We start from the raw sequence: 22,838 nt of genomic DNA on the forward strand, positions 1-22,838 counted from the left end.
TACTACTCATTCTCATTCAACTTATGTCAGATCTCACCCGCCTTGACAAAAAGAAACAAACTGCAGGATACACACGGGATAAGATTCTCCTTATTCATACTGGAACATTGCTTATAGGAAATAAACAAATGAGGTTTCTGAATGCAGGTTAGCCATTTCTTTCCCAATCTCCTGAAGAGGGTTAACTTCACCTGTCCGCCTTCATCCACTTTTGGATGCAGAAAGTATGACTGTAACATGTGAAGAATAAGTCTCTATTACAAAACTCTATTTTCAAAGTTGAACAATTAGTTCTTAGACACATGTTTTGAAAAGGTATCGAAATTGTATACCAAAATAATTTGAGTTATTAATATTACAAAGTTCCAAAACTAATACACAGTTGATACACAGCACATTAAGCTATTTAACTCCAAATCGTAAGTTGTAGCTTTAGGTTATACTTTAAGGTTTAAGATTAGTAGTGTGAAACTTTATCCAGCACCTATACATAACTCACAACTAGCAGCCCAATGAAGCTCAGCAGATATGAGCCTGGGCAGTACCTGGATGGGAGATCTCCTTGGAAAAGCTACAGTTGCTGCTGGAAGAAATGTTAGTGTGGGTACAGTATATAGTGATGGGGACAGTAGACTGTACAAAAGGTGCTGTACTTTGGATGAGACATAAAACTGAGGTCCTGACTCTTCATGGTCATTTAAAATCCAGGGCATTTCTCAAAAAGAGTAGGGGTGTTACCCCTAGTATCCTCTCCAATTTTCCCATTGGGCTTTACCAATCACAGCCTCCCAATAATCCCTAATAATCTCTAAATTTCATCACTCTATTCTCCTCCTCACCGATAGCTGGTGTGTGGGGAGCGTACTGGCGAACTATGGCTGCCATCACATCATCCAGGTGGATGCTGCACATTGGTGGTGGTGGAGGGGAGTCCCCAGTGTCCAGAAAAGCGCTATATAACTGTATGCAATTATTATTATTATTTTTAATCTCCTCAATCCCTGAATCTTTTGCTTAACCTTATTATAATAAACCTCTCTAGGACTGGCAGTTGTGAAATAAAATAGTAAAAATAGTCAATAATATATTCTTTGGATTGTTTATTATGTATTTTATATTTTTGGAAGGCTAAGAAAACCATTCCATAAAATTTCATGGAGATTTTTTAGATTTGTTTCATCACTCTCAAATTTCTATCTAAGGTAGAAGATAATTTAGATTACACCCACTGTAGAAAGAGAAATTTACATTTAGTGTGCCATAACCGGAGAAATTCTCAAATGCATCTGTTGTTGTTTTCCTGTTTTTTTCTGGATATTTCTTTCTAATGTGTGTGGTGAGAAAGACATCTAAAACAATCTGAAGGTTCCGACAGGATGGCCAAGGGGTTCCCTTGAATTCAAGAACCTAACCAGGCCTGTACTGTGTATACTTTCCCAGAGAATTCAACATGTTCTTACAAATGGGTGGGGTTACGCAAATGGTGAAGATCAGGAATAGACCAAGTAGTTTAGTCAAAATAAGTATTCACAACCCCCAATTTATAAGTGATTTCCCCAGAATATACCCAAGCAGTAGATATGATTAAAGGAACGTGAATTCTTTATTCTCTGACACAGCTTTGGTGAAAACAGTAATAACCCAGGCACATTTGATTAAACAAATGTTCATTAATAATGACAAGATAAACACTATGCTACAGACAACAAAACATACACAAGGTAACATCCCTACTCTTCTTGGAGATGTCAGTACCTTGGTTTTACGTCTCATACAAAGGATGGCACCTTTATTTTACAGAAAAGTGTCCCCATCACTATACTGGGGCATTAGGACCCACACAAACTGCAGGAGCGTGCTTCCTACTGGTCACACTAACAACTCTTCCAGCAGTAACTGGCTGGGCTCACACCAGCTTAGCTTTGATGGGTTTCCAGTTGTGAGTTTCATGGCGATATAGCTGATGCCTATAAAAACTTTTCAGTTTAGGAAGGACTACTTTGTTAGTAGAATGATAAGTGCCAGTTTACAAAGCCAAACAGTTTCTTAAGAAGTGCAGTTACAGGCTGTGTTTTTTAATTACTGAAGTATTGCAATCATTCTTATATACTCAATCATGTTGGCCTACAGCAAATTGCTTGTGATAAACAAGTTTTTTTAAACTTTAACAAAAATAGGATGTGGAAACTGCTGACAGTTACAAATTGCTTAATGACCAGTGTATTTGTTTAGACGTAGTTTAGCTACAGGGTGAAGACATATATCAAATAAGCTAAAATGAGGAAGTAGCTACAGACCTTTGGTTTTGTGCCACTTGGTTGTTACAAACTACAAAAAAAGAGCCTTGCAAAGGTTCAGCAGAGCTCTTGCACTGCTGCATTATGTCTTTAATACAGTGCTGAAATAAAGACTTATGATTGTTTCACATCTGCGAATAACTTTATTTATATAGCACTTTTCCAGCTCTACAGCACAATGTGTATTAAACAATAATACAACAAAAAAGAAAAAAAAATAATTTAAAGCATAAAAAATTAAAGCATTAAAAACACCAGGTACTCTTAAAATAAAACAAACTATTAGATAAAAAAACACTATGAAACATTAAAAAAATATTTTTAAAAGCAAGTCTATAAAACATTTTTTAAACAAGATTTAAAAGAATACACCAGAATAACTGACCTGATATTTGAGATAAGACTCTTTCCGAGTCCTGAGACTCCATTAGAGAAAGCACAATCACACTTTGTCTTTACCTCTCCTCCCCTGGTGGACTGGTATCACACACCCCCTCCCCAAGATGGAAGCCAACATCAATGTCCTCCTGGAATGGATGTGTACTTTAATATCTAGAATCATCTTGAAAAGTATACACAGTACAGGCCTGGTAAGGATCTTGAATTAAACAGAATCCCTTGGACATCCTGTCTAAACCTTCAGATTTTTTTTTTATATTTCTTACTCACTACACACATTAGAAATAAATATCCAGAACAGAAACAGCAAAAAAAACAGCAGATGCATTTTATTGTTTTTCTTCAAAAAACAATTTTTTCAAGTTGTGGCACACTTAGGATGTATATTTCTTTTTCTACATATTCTCTAAAATATCTTCTACTTTGGATAAAGATTTGAGAGTGGCCAAACAGATATAAAAAATCTGCATTTATGGAGTGGTTTTCTCAACCTTTCAAAAAATGTCAAATAAGTAATAAAAAATGAAAAGAATAAATTTCTTTTGGTATAAATACCAATTTATACTGTTGTATTTCACAACAGCTGTTCATAGAGCGGTTTCTTATAATAAGGTGTTTTTAAACCCTTTTTTGCCTTTTTGCACTTTTCTGACGTGTACTTATAGCACTTATTAGAAACACAATGAAAGAAAATAAGCAGGCACACTATAGAGAGAAGGTTTTAAGACTCTGGTTAGAATTTGCTGAATGATAGATATTTCTACCTATTTGATTAGCTTTTTCTATAGCGGGTTTCTTTGAAAATAGACAAGAAATTTATATGGCGGCCATATTCCTTCTCAGCTATTATGGCCCTAAATGTCTTTTTCTGAATGCATTGTGCGCTTCTGTACATGGATCTTTTGCCACTGTAAGGTAAGGGTATCTAGGTTTATATACTTTGTAAGGCTTTTGTGATTGTGTTTGGCCTAAGAAACCATATATTTCTAATTCTATTTGAAGTGCCTGAGGACTGATTTGCCAAATATATAATCCATAAAAATATATTGTTCTGTTTCCAATAAATTCCATTCAGAAGCTGAAAGTGTTGTTTTTCTTTTCCTGTAATATTTGTGGTGCTGTGTTTTGATTTTGCTGGTAAAAACCTATGGAATCCATCTGTTGTTCTGTACATTGATGAAGTCTTGTGGTGGGCAGTATATAATTAATTTACTTAAAATATATAATTAATTTAAGTAAATATAATTCATTTACTTAAAATAAAATACTTTCACAGCTGTGAAAACAAACTTAATGGTTGTGTTTAGAGTATATTGTAAATCAATTGCTTTTGTGATATTTTGGGAAACAATTTAAAAAAATGTAGTTTTTAGTAATAAAAAGCGTAACTATGCACTTGTAGACAAGCAATTGTTATGCTAAAAAATAAAGACCCTGTGCATGGCTCAAGTTGGTGATATCCTCCCGCTGTTGCAGGAAGTTCTTATAAAAAATGTTACAAAAAATGCAAGTCTGTACACTCAAAAACCGATGGGCAGGTGAAAGTCAAAAACCAGGCTGGGACAGTTCAATCAAGACAACAAATCCAAATCGCAAGGCAGAAACGAGGTCAGAAACTAGAGACAGTCCAGGAAGCAACGATGAGATCAAAAACGAAAGAAAAAAGATGTGCGTACTAGGGAGCTCCAAAGAGAATCCGAATTAGTGAGCGATGGTAAGGGGAAAGAGGAGGGTTAACGTAGTAATGGGAGTGAAAGGTGATAGGAAGATTGGTTGCGGCGTGAGTGTCTCTTTAAGTGGGTGCGCGTGGGAATGTGAAGGTGTTTGTTAGAGTGGGTGGAATAAGTGACCGTGTGAGTGCGTGTGGAATGAGTAACAGACAGCTATGTCTACTATGGATAGATAACAAAGATCTCTCAGGTAGGTTCCAGTGTGTTTCAGAGCTTTGTACGTAATCAGTAAAATCTTAAAATCAGCTTTAAATCTCGCTGGCAACCAGTGTAGTGAGGCCAGGACTGGAGTGATGTAGGATGTTCATTGCTCCTTGACAGTAACCTGGCTGCTGTGTTTTGCACAACCTGGAGCCGACCCAGAACTTGATTGGTGAAGCAAGAGTAAAAAGCATTGCAGTAGTCCAATCATGATGTCTTTCTGTTTTTCAATATTTTAAAAGATCTTATTTTAGCAATATTCCTTACCTTGATATAGCAGACCTGAGCTAGTGTTTTTTTTTTCACATGAATTAAAGCTAAGATGGGAATCAAAAATCACACCAAACTTCCTCAAAGCTGGCCTAATATAAGAGATAGAAGCACGTAGCATGGACTTAACCTGATCTGAGACGTGCTTATGCCCTTTGATCACAACCTCTGTTTTATCATTATTGAGTATGAGAATATTTGGAGACATCTACCTTTGTAGAACACACAATCTGCTAAAATAATTTGGATCAAAAGAACAATATTACTGAGTATTATCAGTATAACAATGTAAGGAAATATTAGGTTTATGAATACCCAGAGGCCCAGAGGAAACATAATAGGGGATAAAATGAATCCCAGAACTGATTCTTATAATCTGTGCATAAGGAAACATACAATTGCTAATAGAAACTAAGAACCTCATTTCAGATAAAATAAAAATTATTTCAAAGCTATACCAGAAATGCCTACCCACCCTTCCAGTCTCTTTATTTAAATGACATGATCAAATGTGTCAAAAGCAGCAATAAGTTCTGAAAGAATTTAAACAGATCCTTCAAGATGATCTCTATTTACCAATACATCGTTTTCAACCTTAAGGTCTACAATTATTCAACTCTGCCATATCTAAATTTGGATTCTACAAGAGAAGCTGCACAACAGTGCATTTAAAATAGGGTGGGAGATTTCAATACAGCCACAGTGTGAAACAGCCCCTTCAGTAAGACAGGACAGAAAGAGTTAATTAGAGACAGGTTGCACAGGCACGACATTATGAGAAACAGCTGTGCTGAACATAGAATGTCATAGAGACTATTTGATAAAAAAAAGGCTAAGCATTTGTCACATCCAGCTACAGAGACAACAGAACACACACTGGGGAAAGAATTTACAATTCTCTTAATATTGCCCAAAATCCTAAATTTAGGATTAAGCTGATTAGTAGAAAACAATTCAGTAAATTACTTACTTCTTGCAGTATTAACCTTTTCATTGAAGGTTTTTAAAAGTTCTTTCAAGTGTAAGTAGTGAACTGCTATTCTAGTGTCCTTCTACTTTTGCTCACACTGTCTGCATTACCTTTTAATGTATAAATTGTCAAGGGCATTTTTAGCAAAATTTTTTTTTTTACTAAAATTTCTAATAGGAGCTACCTTATCAGAGTTAACAAGCATGAGCTGTTAAAACTGTTAACTAATTCTACACAGTCAGAAGACTGGAATTTCTGCAACAAGTTCTCATAGCAAAAAGCCAGCAGAAATTAGGCAGTGATGTGTGCATTACTGACACAAGACTGATAAGAGTTAGTCCTCTTTATTATCTACTAAAGGGGGGAACTGTAAGCTAAACAGTCCACTAACACGGTCTGAGATACTAATATCATTCAATTCCAGACTGTGTAGCTGCAGCCCCAGGATATTAAACCAGGTCCAGAGTTACACCATTCACATGCATCAACCCAAAACATGCTGCACTAAATTAAAGGACCCAGTGAGATTTAAAAACTCAATAGTAAGGGGATTTGATTGATTATCAAAGTGAATATTAAACTCATCAATTATAGTATGAGGGGAAGCGTTAAAACTTGGTCATTCTCATCCTTCTTTAACCAAGATTCAGTTTAAAATAAGTAATAATTAATCAACAATAAAGGTTTTGTTACAAAGAAACCTGGGGTGAAGTAAGATTAACAGAACAGTGACAGTGGACGACGATCTACAGTTAATAGCAATCAGATTACTCAGAATTGCACCAGTGCGTGTTGTTCTTGTGCTTTCTAAGAACTGACACAACAGCAACTCTGTTTTGAGCAAGGGAAAGTGAGAGTGAGGGAACTTGTTGAGAAACTAGCCAAACATACAGTATTGCACTTTTCTTCAAAATTCTTAAACTGCCCTTTTGAGCCAAACGGTGTGGTGCAGACCATCTCTCGCAAAAAAATTCTGCCTTTCCCACAAAGTATCCCAGTTATTCACAAAGGGCTATAAAGAAAAGCCTGTTAAATGTTTCACATCCAGGATTAAAACCTGGAATAGGACCAGACAACATAAACTTCTTTCCGAACTGCTTCAGTCTGACACACAAATACTGCTTTGCTGTTTCCAGTTTCTGCAATATAGTGTCTTGTGTGGCACAATGAATAATAACTGTTGATACGTTACGTTCTGTGAGCACACTGTACTTCAAAATCTTTAACTCTGGTGCCAGGATAATGTTCCTCCGAACATGTTTTCATGTGCGATACAGTGGCCAACAATTAAAATCCTGGGGACTATCTGAGATACAGAAGAAATTATCTGTGAAGATGGCGAACCTGTTTGAAGTTTGTACTCCCGAGGAGACTGGAAGTGAGCATTGCTGAGCTGAATCTACAGCAGTGAATTAGTAATCCAGGCGTCGGCGAAGGGTGTGTGTGTGGTACAGAAGGGCAACAAACACTCTAACTGAGGGACACTTCTTAATAACACAGTTCAAACTCTTCTTCTGACTGTTTGATATCCTTGAAATGTTTTATCCTTTCCTCTAGCGTAGAGATTTTGTGGGGGAGCTCCTAAATAAAAGTGCATTTCTCATACTGCACATTCTCATTCAACTTATGTCAGATCTCACCCACCTTGACAAAAAGAAACAAACTGCAGGATACACACGGTGTAAGATTCTAATCATTCATACTGAAACCTTGCTTATAGGAAACAAACAAATTAGGTTTCTGAAAGCAGGTTAGTCGTTTCTTTCCCAGTCTCCGGAAGAGGGTTAACTTCACCTGTCCGCCTTCATCCAATTCTGGATGCAGAAAGTATGACTGTAACATGTGAAGAATGAGTCTCTATTACAAAACTCTATTTTATTTTAATTAGTTCTTAGACACATTGTATACCAAAATAATTTGAGTTATTAATATTACAAAGTTCCAAAACTAATACGCAGTTGATACACAGCACATTAAGCTATTTAACTCCAAATCGTAAGTTGTAGCTTTAGGTTATACTTTAAGGTTTAAGATTAGTAGTGTGAAACTTTATCCAGCACCTATACATAACTCACAACTAGCAGCCCAATGACGCTCAGCAGATATGAGCCTGGGCAGTACCTGGATGGGAGACCTCCTTGGAAAAGCTACAGTTGCTGCTGGAAGAAGTGTTAGTGTGGCCAACAGGAGGTGCTCATCCTGCACTCTGTCCCAGTATAGTGATGGGGACAGTAGACTGTACAAAAGGTACTGTACTTTGGATGAGACATAAAACTGAGGTCCTGACTTTTCATGGTCATTAAAAATCCAGGGCATTTCTCAAAAAGAGTAGGGGTGGTACCCCAAGTGTCCTCTCCAATTTTCCCATTGGGCTTTACCAATCACAGCCTCCCAATAATCCCTAATAATCTCTAAACTTCATCACTCTGTTCTCCTCTTCACCGATAGCTGGTGTGTGGGGAGCGTACTGGCAAACTATGGCTGACATCACATCATCGTGGTGGAGCCTATAAAACGCTTCAAGTGGAGTGTCCAGAAAAACACTGTATAAGTGTAAGGATACTATTATTTTATTGTTACATTTTTCCAGATGTTCTAAAACTGTAGTTTTAATCTCCTCAGTGTTAGAGGAGATTAAAAATGAGATTAAATTTTCAAACCAAACCTAATCAGACATTAAAAGATTAACACAATTCTCATAGAACTGACCATTTCTTTCAAATTCTCTCCCTCTCCTAACTTTAATATCTAATATATTTTTTTCTAAATGGCTGTAGTCACAGAATATGGTTTCAGGACATCACTAGAGACATGACAAAAGCAGCAAATCAGTTTGAAACCAATAGCATGTTTGTAATGCCTCTCAGAATATACAGCATGTCATTATACTGAATGGAAAGGGTGGACAATGCTACATGATTCTGCAATCATATATCACACTTGCTATTAGAAATAATTATATTTAACTGTAAGGAGATGTAGCTTTTACTGTACCTTCAATATCACGCAGTCAACAGAAAAACAGCAGAGGTAACAATAAAAACATCTGGGATTTGTTGGTATTGGTTTCCTCCTGCTATTGGACTAGGAAGCAGAAAAAAATTAACTAAAGACTGTGACTGGCTACATCACAGACTATCTGGCTACATCATCTAATTCTAAGAATTTTTAAACATACATTGCCTTTCAAAATGAAAATAATATCACACAGAATTTGCCTAGCTACAATTTACAGTAAAATGGTTTAAAATATGAGTGATTTAGTAAACAATTGTGTATTCATTTTAATTAAAATTCATTCAGTTGCGTGAAGTTACACAGATGCAGACTCTCAAGCTATTCCTAAAATGGGTGTTTTCATATGTGAGTCTACAAACCTGAAAGCAGTGATTGGAAACAGAGAGAATAAAAAAGGAGCTAAGACAAAAAGATGGTTTAAAATTATTCTGTACAATATTATTCTTCTACATAATTTGATTATCAGACCCATGGATCTACATCTGCATTATACACTTTTGCCCAATTATTTTGAATATTTTTTAATTGGCTCTGTTGTCTGTATTAATAAAAATAGATTAGCTTACTAAAAAGAAACTTTATGGGGTATTGCATAGAACACACAAATATTAGGAAACTCTGTCAAATTCCCTTTTTTGCATAATTTCTAAATAAATAAATCACACCCCCTTAGGTGGCAAACATCTACAGCAATGAGCAGGAAGCTTTGATAAAGTGCATTAATTCAAAGAACCAATCACTTTGGACAGAGGCTGAACCTTTCTTGTCTGAAAAATATAAAATTGAACTGTTTTGGAACATTTTAGCTAAAGGAAACTTTAGGAGTGACTCTAAGCAGAAGACATCTCACGCTTCAAAGGACAACAAACAACAATCCCACAGTATCTTGATTTTCCAGGTGTCAGACTCCTGCTCCTGAACAACCTTCCATCCAGCACAGGTACCAATACCCTAATGTGTTCTGTGTTTCAGGATAGTAGTCAGCATTATTAATACAGACTTCATTCATTTTCAGCACTTGTGAAACTTATGAATTACAATGTATTTTGATTTAATATGGTATTAGGCAGAGGATTCTTACTGAAGACTCAATGTGCTCAGACAAGTGTCTCAAATGATACTGTATAATCCTCTAACAACTGACTGAGGAAAAACATGAGATTATAGCAACAAAAAGGACAAGAGTAGTCATCAGAAAGGATGATTGTTTCATCAGTTTTCATAGATTCTATGCTCATGTTCCAAATAAAAGTCTATCTGTATCCAAAGTCTATATCCAGCATATAGTACAGACAATGTTGACAATGCATGCTTGCATCCTGGTTCTTTTGTGTTGTCACTAAATTTGATATCCTCTTATGTGTGTAGATGTGAAGAGTAAGTGTTCTCATCGTCGTAAACCTTAAAGGTCTCATTTTCACTTGAACACCCTTCCACAGTTCTCTATTCATGACATGGTTATTTATATTTTCTTTTATTTTCAATTTTTTTTTGTTTTCATAAAACAAAATTACAGATACAAAAAGTAGGGAATAATCCCCAAAGAAAGGTAACAAATGAGAGTTGGCCATTTGACCCATTTAAAACAGTTGATTTCTTTGCTTTCTTGACATAACAACCAGCTGCATAGAATTTGGTTTGGTCACCTCATACCTTTAAAGACATACAATACAAATAAACAACATGTCAGCAAAGACAATAGTAGAATGCATCCACCCAAATCATTCACACACCATCTTAAACACATACCAGTACTAAAATAAGTAAGCAAACATTTCAAAAAGTTAAAGCTCACAGCTTATGCACCTCAAAATCTCTGGGTAGGTGCTGTTACAGAACCTAGTGGTCCTTGTCTTAATTGACCTGAGCCGCCTACCAGAGGGGAGAGAAGTAAACAGAGGCTGGTGAGGGTGAGAAGAGTCAAAGAGGATCTTAACAGCTTTGTGTTTCAGTCTAGAGAGGTAGAGTGAGTCCACAGAGGGAAGGTGGTGTCCTACAGTTTTGGATCTGATATACAGTACACTACTGTCTCTAGCTGCTTCTTCTCCAGGGCTGAAGTGCTTCCATCCCACACACTCCAAACATCTTTAACTGTCTCAGGAAGAACAGATTCTTTTGAGCTTTCTTCACCATGATGGACGTGTTGACCTCCCATTTAGAGTGTGGAAGATGGTGATGCCAAGGAACTTGAAATTCTTCATCACCTCTACAGTCTGACCACTGATGTACAGTGGTGAGAGTGCTCCTTAGCCTCGACTAAAGTCCATCACCAGTTTTTGGTTTTACTGAAATTTAGGTCAAGGTTTTTTTCAACTAATTCAGCTTCTTCATTCCTTTCTACAGACTCATCATTGTTTGTGATATGCCCTGTGAGAACAGTGTTATCAGTGAACTTAAACACGTTCCATATAAATCATGGAAACTCCCTTTAGTTCAGATTATTTGTCATACACACAAGTGAAGTGCTTATTTGATTGTATGCTCCAATACAAAGACACTAACCTAACATTAAACCTAAACACAGAACCACAGCTGTCACAATAAAGATAAATAACATCAGTATGAGTCAGTGGTAGAGGTAGAATTTGATAGTCTGACAGGTTGTGGAAAGAAGCTGTCTCTGAATCTGGAGGTAAATGCCTTTATGCTCCTTCAGTATAACGCTTACCAGAGGGCAGTGGAGAGAAAAATGAGAAACCAGGATGACTGTAAATCCTTAGCAATACTCCTGGCCTTCCTGAGACAGTGAGTTCTATAAAGTCCTCAATAGAGGGGAGCTGTACTTCAATAATGGACTGGGTTGACCTAAGCACCCCCTGTGTCCCAATTTGGTCAGACAACGAGCTGCTGCCAAAACATACTGTAATAACAAATGTGGACACACTCTCAATAGGGCCACCATAGAATGTAGTAAGAATATATTACATTATAACTGTCTGAGGAAGTAAAGGCATTGTTGTGTCTTCTTTGTAGCCCCAATGACATGCTGGTATCAAGTTAAATCATTAGTAATGAAGGTACCCAGGAACTTGAAGCTGCTAACCATCTCTGCAGCCACCCCATTGATGTGAATGAGGGTATATTCCCCACCCTGCTTTCTAAAATCAATATCCAACCCTTTAGTTTTGCTGACATTGAGGGAGAGATTATTGTCAAGGCACTTGGAGCTGTGTCTGGTCACACAATTGTGGGAAACAAGAGAAACAGCATGGGGCAAAGCACAATACCCTGAGGAATGCCTATACTTGCAGTCAGAATGGAAGGGAGCCTTCCATCAACCCTCACAGTCTGCGGTCTGCCTGTCAGGAAAACTAGAACCCTGCCACAAAGACAGGTGCTGAGACCCTATAATTAAGCTTGATGACTAGTCTGGATGGAGCTATAATGTTAAAGATGGAGCTGTAATCAATGAATAGAATTCTAACATGTTTTTTTATCATCCAAATGCTCTAAGGCAGTGTGAAGTGCCAAGGAAATAATAATAATAATTAGTAATTGCTTAAACTTACATAGCACTTTTCTGGACACTCCACTCAAAGCGCTTTACGGGTAATGGGGACTCCCCTTCACCACCACAAGTGTGCAGCATCCACCTGGATGATAAATAAATAGCATCAATATCAGTAATAACCTCAACCAAATGTTTCCAGTAGTTGCACACTGAGCACATTTAGTAGTCCAATATATTTGTTTAAAGATATTTTGGCCCCTTCTTCTTTACAGTGTTTCAATCATTCTTGCATGAATAGCTTACCTCAGGTCATACCACAGCATTTCAGTTGGATCAGATCTCTGACTCGGGCATTCCAAAATGCTAAATTTCCTGAGTTTAAGACAATATATGTAGATTAACTCCTGTGTTTAGGATCATCGTCCTGCTACATGACCCAACTTCTATTAAGCTTCAAATCACAAATGGATAGCCTGACATTCTCCTGTAGAATTTGTTGATACAATTTGGAATTTATTATTCCCTCAATGATTCCATAAAACCATGATTCTCCCACCACCATACTTCACGGCTGGGATCGGGTTTTTGTGTTGACATGTAGTGTTTAATGTCCCCCAAACATAATATTGTTTACTTATTCCAAAAAGGTCCACTGTTATCTCATCTGTCCACAGGATATTATTCCAGTGGAGTACTGGAACATCCATTTGGTCTTTGTCAAACTTTGGCAGCAATATTTTTTTTTTACAGCAGGAGTTTCTTCTATGCTATCATCCCACGGACACCACTTTGTTTAGTGTTCTTCTTGTAGACTCATGAACACAGACATTAGCCAGTGCAAGAGATGTCTGCAGATTGTTACCTGTTACCCTAGTGTTTTTTGTCACCTCCTTGAGATTGTATGGATGTTTTTGTTGGACAACCACTCCTAGGGAGAGTAGTAGTGCTACTGAATTTCTTCTATTTGTACACTATCCGCATGACTGTGAATTGATGGAGGCAAATGTCTTTAGAAATTCTTCTGTAACCCTTTTCAGCCTTATGAGCATCAACAACTCTTCTTCTCTTCTTTCTGGTCCTCTGAAACCTCTTTTGATTGGGGCATGTTTCAGTTTGATATATCTTTATTAATGGCAGATTCTGTTAGTACCCAAACATTATGGAATTATATAGGGCAGGACACCTCAAACGCACACCTGAATGTCATCTCATTGATGGTGTTACTGTACGACCCCAAGTGTCTAGGGGTAAAGGGGTGTAACATTTAGGATAATTCTTTTGGAAACAGGTGGGTTTTGGTGAGGGACTAGGAAGCGTGATGACAAGGGTAAGGAACTAGAGTTGTGCCAAAGAAAAGAAAATAACAAACAAAAATAGAGCTGGCTAGGAAAGTGAAGGAAGGCTAACCTGACTGCAAAAGAAAACCCGAAACACATGGTCTTCGGCGTCTTCAACACCCTAACTAACCTCCCCTGACAACCCAAAACCATACAAGACAAATGGCACTCACCCGTACTAAACTAGTATTACTAATACAAAGTCAACTAAGTGTGTAAAGTGTACCCAACAACCTAAACTAACCTTATACAATAAAGTTCACACTAAAACACAAGTGAACCAGGAATACAAATAAGGGAGAACAAGAGTAATCAACAGGAACAGGGTACAAAAGAACACAAAAGTTGAACATGTAACACGTTTGGGCAAGGTAATGGCAAAACTAGGATAAACACACAAACAAACGAAAGTACAAAGAAACTAACAGAAACCAACAAAACAACAAAGCCGAAGCTATACGAAATTGCACACATACAAAACAAAACAACAAACCAACAAAGCCGAAGCAATAATAACCAAAAGCGAAGCAGGACCTAAGTCAAACGAAAGGCCTCTTCCTTCAGAAAACCTCCATGTTATATGCTGAATAAGATGTGTTCTGGTCGGCTGAGAAGCTGATTGATGATGACGTCATACTGAAACAGTGGTGTAATGGTGGGCCAATGGGGGAGGGAGAACAATCAAGGGTCAGCAGTGTGGAACATAACAACAAAAATACACAGACCACACACTGGGACGTAACAGATGGGAACTCCAGACTCGTATAACCCCCCTTAACAGAGATCATTATCCAAGCGGTTCACATACTTTTTTGAACATAGACAAAGAATGTTTAAGGAAAGAGTTTAATATAGACAAGAAAAGGTATAATTGTTTATGTGTTATTTATTTGATCAGATTGTGTTTATCTATTATTATGAGTTAATGAAAATTAGAACACTTTACGAAAAATTAATGTAGGAATACCGATAGCTCCAAGGGGTTCACATACTTTTTTCTCAAAACTGTAGGTTCCTGTTTTGTCACGACCACCCGCCAGCAGAGATCAACGCGTAAGCAAGCTAATCAGCACCAGCAGCGGGTTGCTATTAACAAGTGCCGCCGCACGAGTTAACACACCTGCAATTGCTCTACCATGCGGCACGCCGGGTTATTTATACTATTCTAACCTACTTGCCGGTGCTCGGTATTGAGTTGACTTCTTGTTGCTCTGCCTAGCGTTTCTTACCCCTTTGCCTTTTTGGAAATCTGTCTACACCTTTTGCCTTCGGACTTCGGATCTCGTCTCGCCCCTTGGATCGTTTGCTATCTGTGTCTGTTTCAGATTTGACCCTGCCGCTCTCATTTCGACCACGATTCTGTCTCACATTTTGGATTGTTCGCCACCAGTGCCTTTACCGGATCTTGACCTACCTTACGCCTTCGGACTACGGCTCAGCTCCTGGTTTTGCTCTGTTTGCTTACTTACCTCCCATCTACTCCTGCATCTGCATTGGATCCTTTTCACCTCTTCAGAGCAGTGTTACATGTTTCTTCTCCACAATGACTGTGTCATATATTGTTCTTCTGTACAAACATGAAGAAAGTTGAAAATATAATTAAACTTGGATTTTTTTTAATTTACTGATATCTGTCTCTATATTTCAGTACAGTTTTGGCAGAAAGACAATATGGGAGCTGGAGTATCTTCAAATTCATCTGTATCTTTATTTAATGCCGGTGGAAATGTCACAATTAACCTATGATCTGCAAGACCAAGCTCCAAACTCCATGTGGCAAAATGCAACTAGGAAGCCACTACGTATATTTTATGGACTGGATAAGAAGGAGCTTGAAGAAATGGTGCTACACGATGGTGGAGAGTCCAGCACCAAGAAAGTTTTTAAATCTGATCTCAAGGACCAATATGTTCAACTCGACATCAACACACTCTTACCGTTTCCTGAGAAAGGCGTCGACTATGCCTGTGTGTTCATGGAAGATGAGCATGACAGAAATACTTGCCTGGAAACCGTTGTGCTCAACTACAGTGTCACTCCTGGAAAATCTTTCATTATAGCAGCCGACCACAGCATCAAGATCTACAAGTTAGGAGCAGGCCCCTGGGTGGATGAAGAAGGGCATGACCACTGTACAAAGTAGATTTACAGCAACACCCGGTTATTTTCGATGCCAAATAAATCAAAATGGAGAATCAATCTTTCAACAAATACAATTGATAGTATTCTTTGCTCAACTAGCATATTTGTCTGCAAAATTATAGATTCCAATTATAGAGTGCCAATTGATGGGAGTTGCCAAGAAACAAGCTTCTCAGTCTTTTCAGTATAAGGGAAGGACATTTTGAGTCATCCAGGTTTTTATGTCAGAGATGCAATTAGAGAGTGCTGAGATAACCACTTCAGTGAGAGGTTTAGTATGAACGTATATCTGAGTATCATCAGTATAGAAATGATCATTCAGACCATGTGATCTTAATAGCTGACTAAGAGGTAAAATGAAAGTAGCAGACCCAGTAATGAGCCTTGAGGAACACCAGATTTATACAAACCCAACATCATGAACAGAAACACCCAGGAGAGACGAAGTGTCGGCGATCAGTAAGACCAGAGCTTTAGCCATTTTAACCATTTTAGGGTTATGTCAGAAACCCAATCTCAAGATGGGAATGTAAGATGTCATAGCTAGCAGTGTCAAAAGCTGTACTGAGGTCAAGAAGGAAAAAGATAGATACTACTAATTATAACAATTGTAAAAAGGTAACAGTGATCAGTGGGCTAATACCATCTTGGAAGGCAGCTGAATTTCAGACACATTAACAATGCTTTCAGCTTCTTAGATTGATTATTCTGTTCAGAAGATTCTGAGCAATGGTTATACTGTATACACTACATACTGTAGATCTGTTCCTGGTTCATGAGGACAGTTAATATGGATTAAGACATACTATAGATGATCAAAGGGTGTTCCAAATTGTTTACTGAGGTTACTTAACTTCATTGTAAATCATCAAACCTGCCATATTAAAGAGTAGAATTCAACAGGGCTCAGGCCGTTCCTATTGAAATCAACTAGCCAGGACTGCACCACCTCCACAAGAGGTGATTTGCAATGAACTGAAAACAGTGTACTACTGTAACTGAGGATGATCCTCAGGTTTGTACGGTGATCCGTATTAAACAAATATGACAGGTCAAATGAAATTAGACTCTCTAGTGTTCTCAGTGTTCTCTGATATTTATTGTAATGGACTCCACACTGCAAGTTCTTAAGAAAGAAAAGGCTTACTGAGGTATAATAGTGAAGATTTGTTAATTTATGCTGTGAAATGTGCAGGTACAGGACATTAAAGAAAACACATTCCTTGTTGTCTAGAATTGATTATTATTATTAACTCACTGTCATTACTTTGTGGTGACTTCTGGAAAACCTATTGCTTCAGCCTAGTCTACTGACACCTTATATCATAGCCTGCTGCAACCATGGCTGCTGGTGCTGCTGTACAGTACATGCTATTGTGTGTCTTTGTGTTGGCCCACCATGTAGATACATCTGTTATGACCAAACTATCCTATTCTCCTCCCCACATGTCTGGGGACTGAGTCTGAGCTGGATGCTGCATCACTGCCATGGATCCAAGAGGGATATCGTGGATATAGCTATCGTTTAGGAGGATTTGCTAGTCTACAGAGATCTGCATGCAGCACTGACATACAGAAGACATGATGGATGGATTAATACCTTTATTCATTTATTCTTTTTTAATTGTGTAATGTCAGCATGCTCAAAGGGGTTGGGCAGCCAGTTGACCTTGGACCCCAGGAGGTTTTTTTTTCTCCTTACTAAGGAGTTTTTGGTTTTCTGTTCTGTATTCACATGTATGGTCACTTGCATTGTTAAGCACCTTGGGGAAACCTTGTTGTGAAAGGCGCTATATAAAAATAAATTGAATTATTATTATTATTATTATTAATCATCATTATCTTGTAGGTTGGAACCAAATTCGTCTCCTTGTGGTCAGATGAACCCAGTGGTGCTTTAACGATGGATTTACATACCTCTTTCATTGATCTGTTATACAAGTCCAAAACCTAACTATACCTTGTTGAACACGTAACATACTGATGAAAATTATGAAGAGACTCCTGTAGGTTATAGTGGTTAAAATCTCACTTAATGAAATTGGGAGCACTGGGGAAGCACTTTTGAAAATGCTGAACAGTGCGGCGATTCTCTCCACTGCCCTAATTGCGCTTGGTTTTGGATGAATATAGACCACAATTCCAAAATTTTGACAAAAGTCTCTAGGGTGGGAAAATGAATGCAGTGAGGCTGATAAGAGTTTGAGTCAGACTTTCTCTCACAACCACAGTGTTGCACTGGTGTTTAGGTCGAAACAGATCCCTCCTCCATGCACCTTACCAGTCTTACAGGAATCTCGGTCCCGGCGCACAGGTAATAATAATTATTTATAACTTTTATTTATAAACTGCCTTTCCAAAACCAAAGGGTGTTGTACATTGTGAGAAAGAAACAAACTACGATAAAAAATAATAGAAAAAATGACATAAAGACATTCAGGTGCACACAGATAGAATGTACAGATATAGGCCCTGGTAAAAATTGTGAGTTTTGAGTATAGAAGAGTCAGAGGAAGGGCATTCTAATGGATCTATGACAGAAAAAAATACATAAAAATAGAAGTGAGAGGCATGCAATTAAGTTTAATTAAGTTTCTTGAGCTTTTTCCCCTCTTTCTGACTCCGTGTAGACTTCTTATTTTCCATGTCAGAATATTGATTGCGCTGTCTCAGAAGGACAGTTTTCTTGATTGGCCCAATAGCAGTACCAAGAAATTACCCAGGATCAGCAAAAATAGTGTCACAGACATGAAATCATTCTTTACTGTTTCTGTGTTCGATCTTCAATTATAAATTTAAACTTGTGTACTCACCAATTGTAAACTGAACAGTAACACAGAAGTAACTGTTGGCTACTGACAGTCATACAAACTCCACACAGATAGCACTCCAGGTCAGGAATTGAACCAAGATCCCCTTCACTGCAGTGCTAACAACTACACCACCATACTGTCCTTTAGCCAAACTCTTTTCAGTACATTCCTTTTCATTTCCTTTTCTCACTCTCCAGCCCTACACTGAAAACATTTGCATGTAATTTCATTATCTGGATACTTTGAGAAACGTGTCTTGGGAATATGTCTGGAGCTGGTTTTATATAAAGTGGCCTAAGGTGTTGGCTAGACAGTGAAATGTTGTAATCACTAGAAAATAAACAGGGCACTTAATGCTGGTGTCTGTTGCTAGTCTGTACATGCACTGTTAATTCTGGGAGATGAATAGAACCTGTAGCAAGGGAAGAAGGCTCCTAGCACATTTTCTAACTGCTAGGCGGCGTTGTCGTCCACAAACTAAAGAAATTCTTGAATTTGGAGATCACCCAATCACCAACTCTGGACTTGGTGGGATCTTTCTTTTTATCTTAATATCCTGTGACTGGATTTCCACACACCGTTCAGACTGTTGGTTTAATGTTGTCATACTCTGGGCGGCACTATCCCTGTGTGTGAGTTGTGTGCTCTGGACTCTGACAGATCTGGCACTAATTCCTCTGTGTGGGACATTGATGCTGTTGATGTGTATATTTTATAACATCAATGTAACTATCTCCTTGACCAGACTAGTTTGGGTTTTTTGTTCTTTATTGTTAAGCCATTCCCCCGGAGGACTCATCGTTCCACCTCGCATTCCAGCACTGTTCCTAATTAATCAATTAACCTCAGTCTATTGAAGGCTGCATTACACACTTGCTCAGTATTGGGTTTATCCTGGCTAGAGCTACTCATTCTAAATCTCTGTGACTATCTATTTGGATATTGGCTTCCTGACCCTGGTTTGTCTCCCGACAACATCTCCTGGTTTCGGTTTTGGCTTTCTACTGTTTGTTCTGGTTTCAACTCTCGACTTCCTCACAGTTTACGGTTTCTATTTTGGTACATTCTATTCTGCCCAGCTCGACTACCTACGACTTAAGGACCTTGGCTTGCTCAATTGACAACGTCTCTTGATATTGTTCAGGATACTGCATAAGGTTCACGCTACTTATCCTAACAGAATACTGAGCCAAACATGGACCCCGCAGAAGGTGAAGAGATTCATGGCATTCTCTCAGAACGCTCCCACGTTTTGACTCAGCTGCAGGCATCAATCCAGCAGATTACTGCTCACCTGGCTAGTATGTCAGTGCAGCCAGCAGCAGCTCCAGCAGCAGCAGCAGCAGCAGCAGCAGCCCCAGCAGAGGCAACAGCATCTGCAGCCCCACTAATGTTACTGGAGGATGCTCCAGCCCCGCCACGGCTTTCCATACTTCCCGAGTAGCACCGTTTATCACCCCGGAGACATTTGACAGAGATCCTGGCAAGTGTAGGGTTTGTTTAACTCAGTGCTTCCTGGTATTTCATCTCCATCCTGATGAATTTTCATTCTCCTTGGGTAAGGTAGCTTTTATTATCTCCCCCTTTTTTGTGGAAGAGCTCTTGAATGGGCATCTGCACTCGGTGGCTGATTATGCGCTGGAATTCCAGGTTATTGTGGGGGGGGTATCCTGGAATGATGAGGCTTTGATCTCCCTTTTAAAGCACGGCCTTTGGAAGAAATTAAAGACAATCTGTTTCTCTTGCCTCTTAAAAGAAAGTCCTTCAAGGAAGTGATTTCCTTCGCAATTGGACTTGATGACAGGTTTCGTGGGAGAGGAACGCGAAGAAGAGCGGAACCTTTCTGCACCTACTCGACTTCACACCCTCATTTCTCCCCGTTCAACCCCCATCCCACCACGGAGCCGATGGAGATTGTTCACCCACGCCTCACTCCGCAGGAAAGGGAGAAGCGCCGATGGGAGGGTTACTTTACTGTGGAAGTCTGGGACATTACCGGTCGGACTGTCCCTCCCACCCTCCACGGCGCCACCTGTTTAAACCCAGTCAGCTGGTGAGAAACAGTAAACGTTTAGCTATCTCCACTAATGCCTTGTCTGTTCTTGCTTCCCTCTCTGGGGAGCTCAAATAAACTTAACCTTCTCACTTTTATTGATTCAGGGAAAACTTCCTAGACCTCTCCTTGGCCCGTTCGTGGAATATCCCTGTTCAACCTTCTCTTCATGTTCAGACCCTCGATGGATCCCCTGTTTCCCTAGGTGTCATTAGCTGGCAGACCTCACCATTATCTTTACAAGTCGGAGCATTTCATCGGGAACTTATACAACTTTACCTCCTAGAAACACCACACCACCCTCTGTTCTTGGGGTTCCCCTGGTTACAAAAGCATGATCCTCAGATTTCCTGGACTAGGGGTAAATTGCTAGTTTGGGGTCTTCAGATGGGGTCTTCAGCTCCAGATGAGCTGATGGTGAGAGCAAGATATGTGTAGCTGGATGTGTGCTTCAATGTGTTGCTGTTGAGTGTGAATTTGTACAGTACCTGTTTCCCTGAGGTCTGGCTTTCTTCTGGAAAACCATAACTCTGGTCTTGTCCAGATTGACTGTCAGCGCCCAGGTCTGACAGTACTGCTCTAGCAGTGCCAGGTTCTGCTGCAGCCCCTGTTCTGTGGGCGACAGCAGGACCAGGTCATCTGTATAGAGCAGGAACTTGATTTCTGTGTTGTGCAGTGTGAGACCAGGAGCTGCAGACTGTTCCAACATTCCTGCTAATTCGTTGATATAGATATTGAACAGTGTTGGGCTCAGGCTGCAGCCCTGTCTCACCCACGGTCTTGGGTGAAGAATTTGGTTCTTTTGTTTCCAATTTTCACTGCACATTTGCTCTCTGAATACATTGATTTAATTATGTCGTATACTTTGCCCCCTATGCAACTTTGGAGTAGTTTATAAAATAATTTTTCATGCCAAATCGAGTCGAATGCTTTTTTTAAATCGACAAAGCAGGTAAAAATTTTTCCTTTGTGTTTTTGGTGGACGTGTTTGTCTATCAGTGTGTGTTATGTGTAAATGTGATCAGATGTGCGGTGATCTGGTAAGAAGCCAATCTGACTCTTACTCAGGACATTGTGTTCGGTAAGGATGGCCAGTATTCGTGTATTTAGGATACTGCAGAATACCTTTCCCAGTTTACTGTTCACACAGATGCCCCGGTAGTTGTTGGATCGAGTCTATCTCCACTCTTATAGATGGGCGTGATCAGTCCTTGGTTCCAGGCCTCGGGGAAACATCCGGCTGTCATGATGAGATTGAGGAGTTTGAGCAGGGCTTGTTGCAACTTTGGGCTGTTGTGTCTCAGCATCTCATTGTTGACTCCATCTTGGCCACAGGTTTTGCGTGGTCTGAGGGCCTGGAGTTTGTCCAGTAGCTCCTGCTCAGTGATTGGGGAGTCTAAGGGGTTTTGGTTGTCTTTGATAGCCAATTCCAAAATTTCAAGTTCTTCATAAATGGTGTTTTGGTCTGATTGATTTGTATTTGGGAGCTTTTGATAGAGATTTTCAAAGTATATTTGCCAGATTGTTCCATTTTGGATGGCCAATTCTTCTGGTTTTGATTTGTTTAAATTGTTCCGCTTCTCCCAGAAACAGTTCTGATTTAGTGACTCCTCAGTTTCTGCAAGTTGTTTGTTTATGTATGTGTTTCTTGTTTGTAAAGTTTTACCGTATCACAGTAGCTGAGGCGTAGATCTGTGTTGTGTGGTTGTCTGTGAGAGTTTTCATAGTGCATTTCTGATGTTTTTGCACTCCGTATCAAACCACTTTTCTTTTGCTTTTGTTTTTTGGTAGTTTTTTGATTTAGTTGTTTTTAGTTTAGATTTTGATGCCAGTTTGTGAAATAGGTGATTTAGTTTTTGTGTGGCCAAGTTTATGCCTAATTTGTTGGTTTGATATGGAGTGTTAGGAATGTGTCCATCAGTGTCTGAAATTCTTCATTGCCCAGTGCAGTTTGGTATCTGTCTAGGCTGTCTGTGTCCTATCTGCATGCCTGGTTGAGGTCGTACAACAGGCTGGGCTGTGTCAGAGTGTCTCTCTGCTGGTGTGCACTCTTCATGTAGAGTGTGATGTGGCTATGGTCAGAGAGAGGAGTTTGTGGCCTGACAGTGGCCTCTCTCTCTCTCGATATAACACTACCTAACCACCAACAACCAACCA

At 39.0% G+C, this 22,838-nt stretch overlaps 1 protein-coding gene across 1 annotated transcript in view; it reads right to left on the reverse strand.

Annotated features, from left to right (window-relative positions):
* Nucleotides 1-22,838, reverse strand: part of LOC148815795 (immunoglobulin kappa light chain-like) — a 268,304-nt gene that overhangs the window by 209,992 nt on the left and 35,474 nt on the right. The window lies entirely within an intron of this gene.

This window comes from Atractosteus spatula, chromosome 24 (genome assembly GCF_055471065.1).
Source record: "Atractosteus spatula isolate fAtrSpa1 chromosome 24, fAtrSpa1.hap1, whole genome shotgun sequence".
Classification (NCBI taxonomy): domain Eukaryota; kingdom Metazoa; phylum Chordata; class Actinopteri; order Semionotiformes; family Lepisosteidae; genus Atractosteus; species Atractosteus spatula.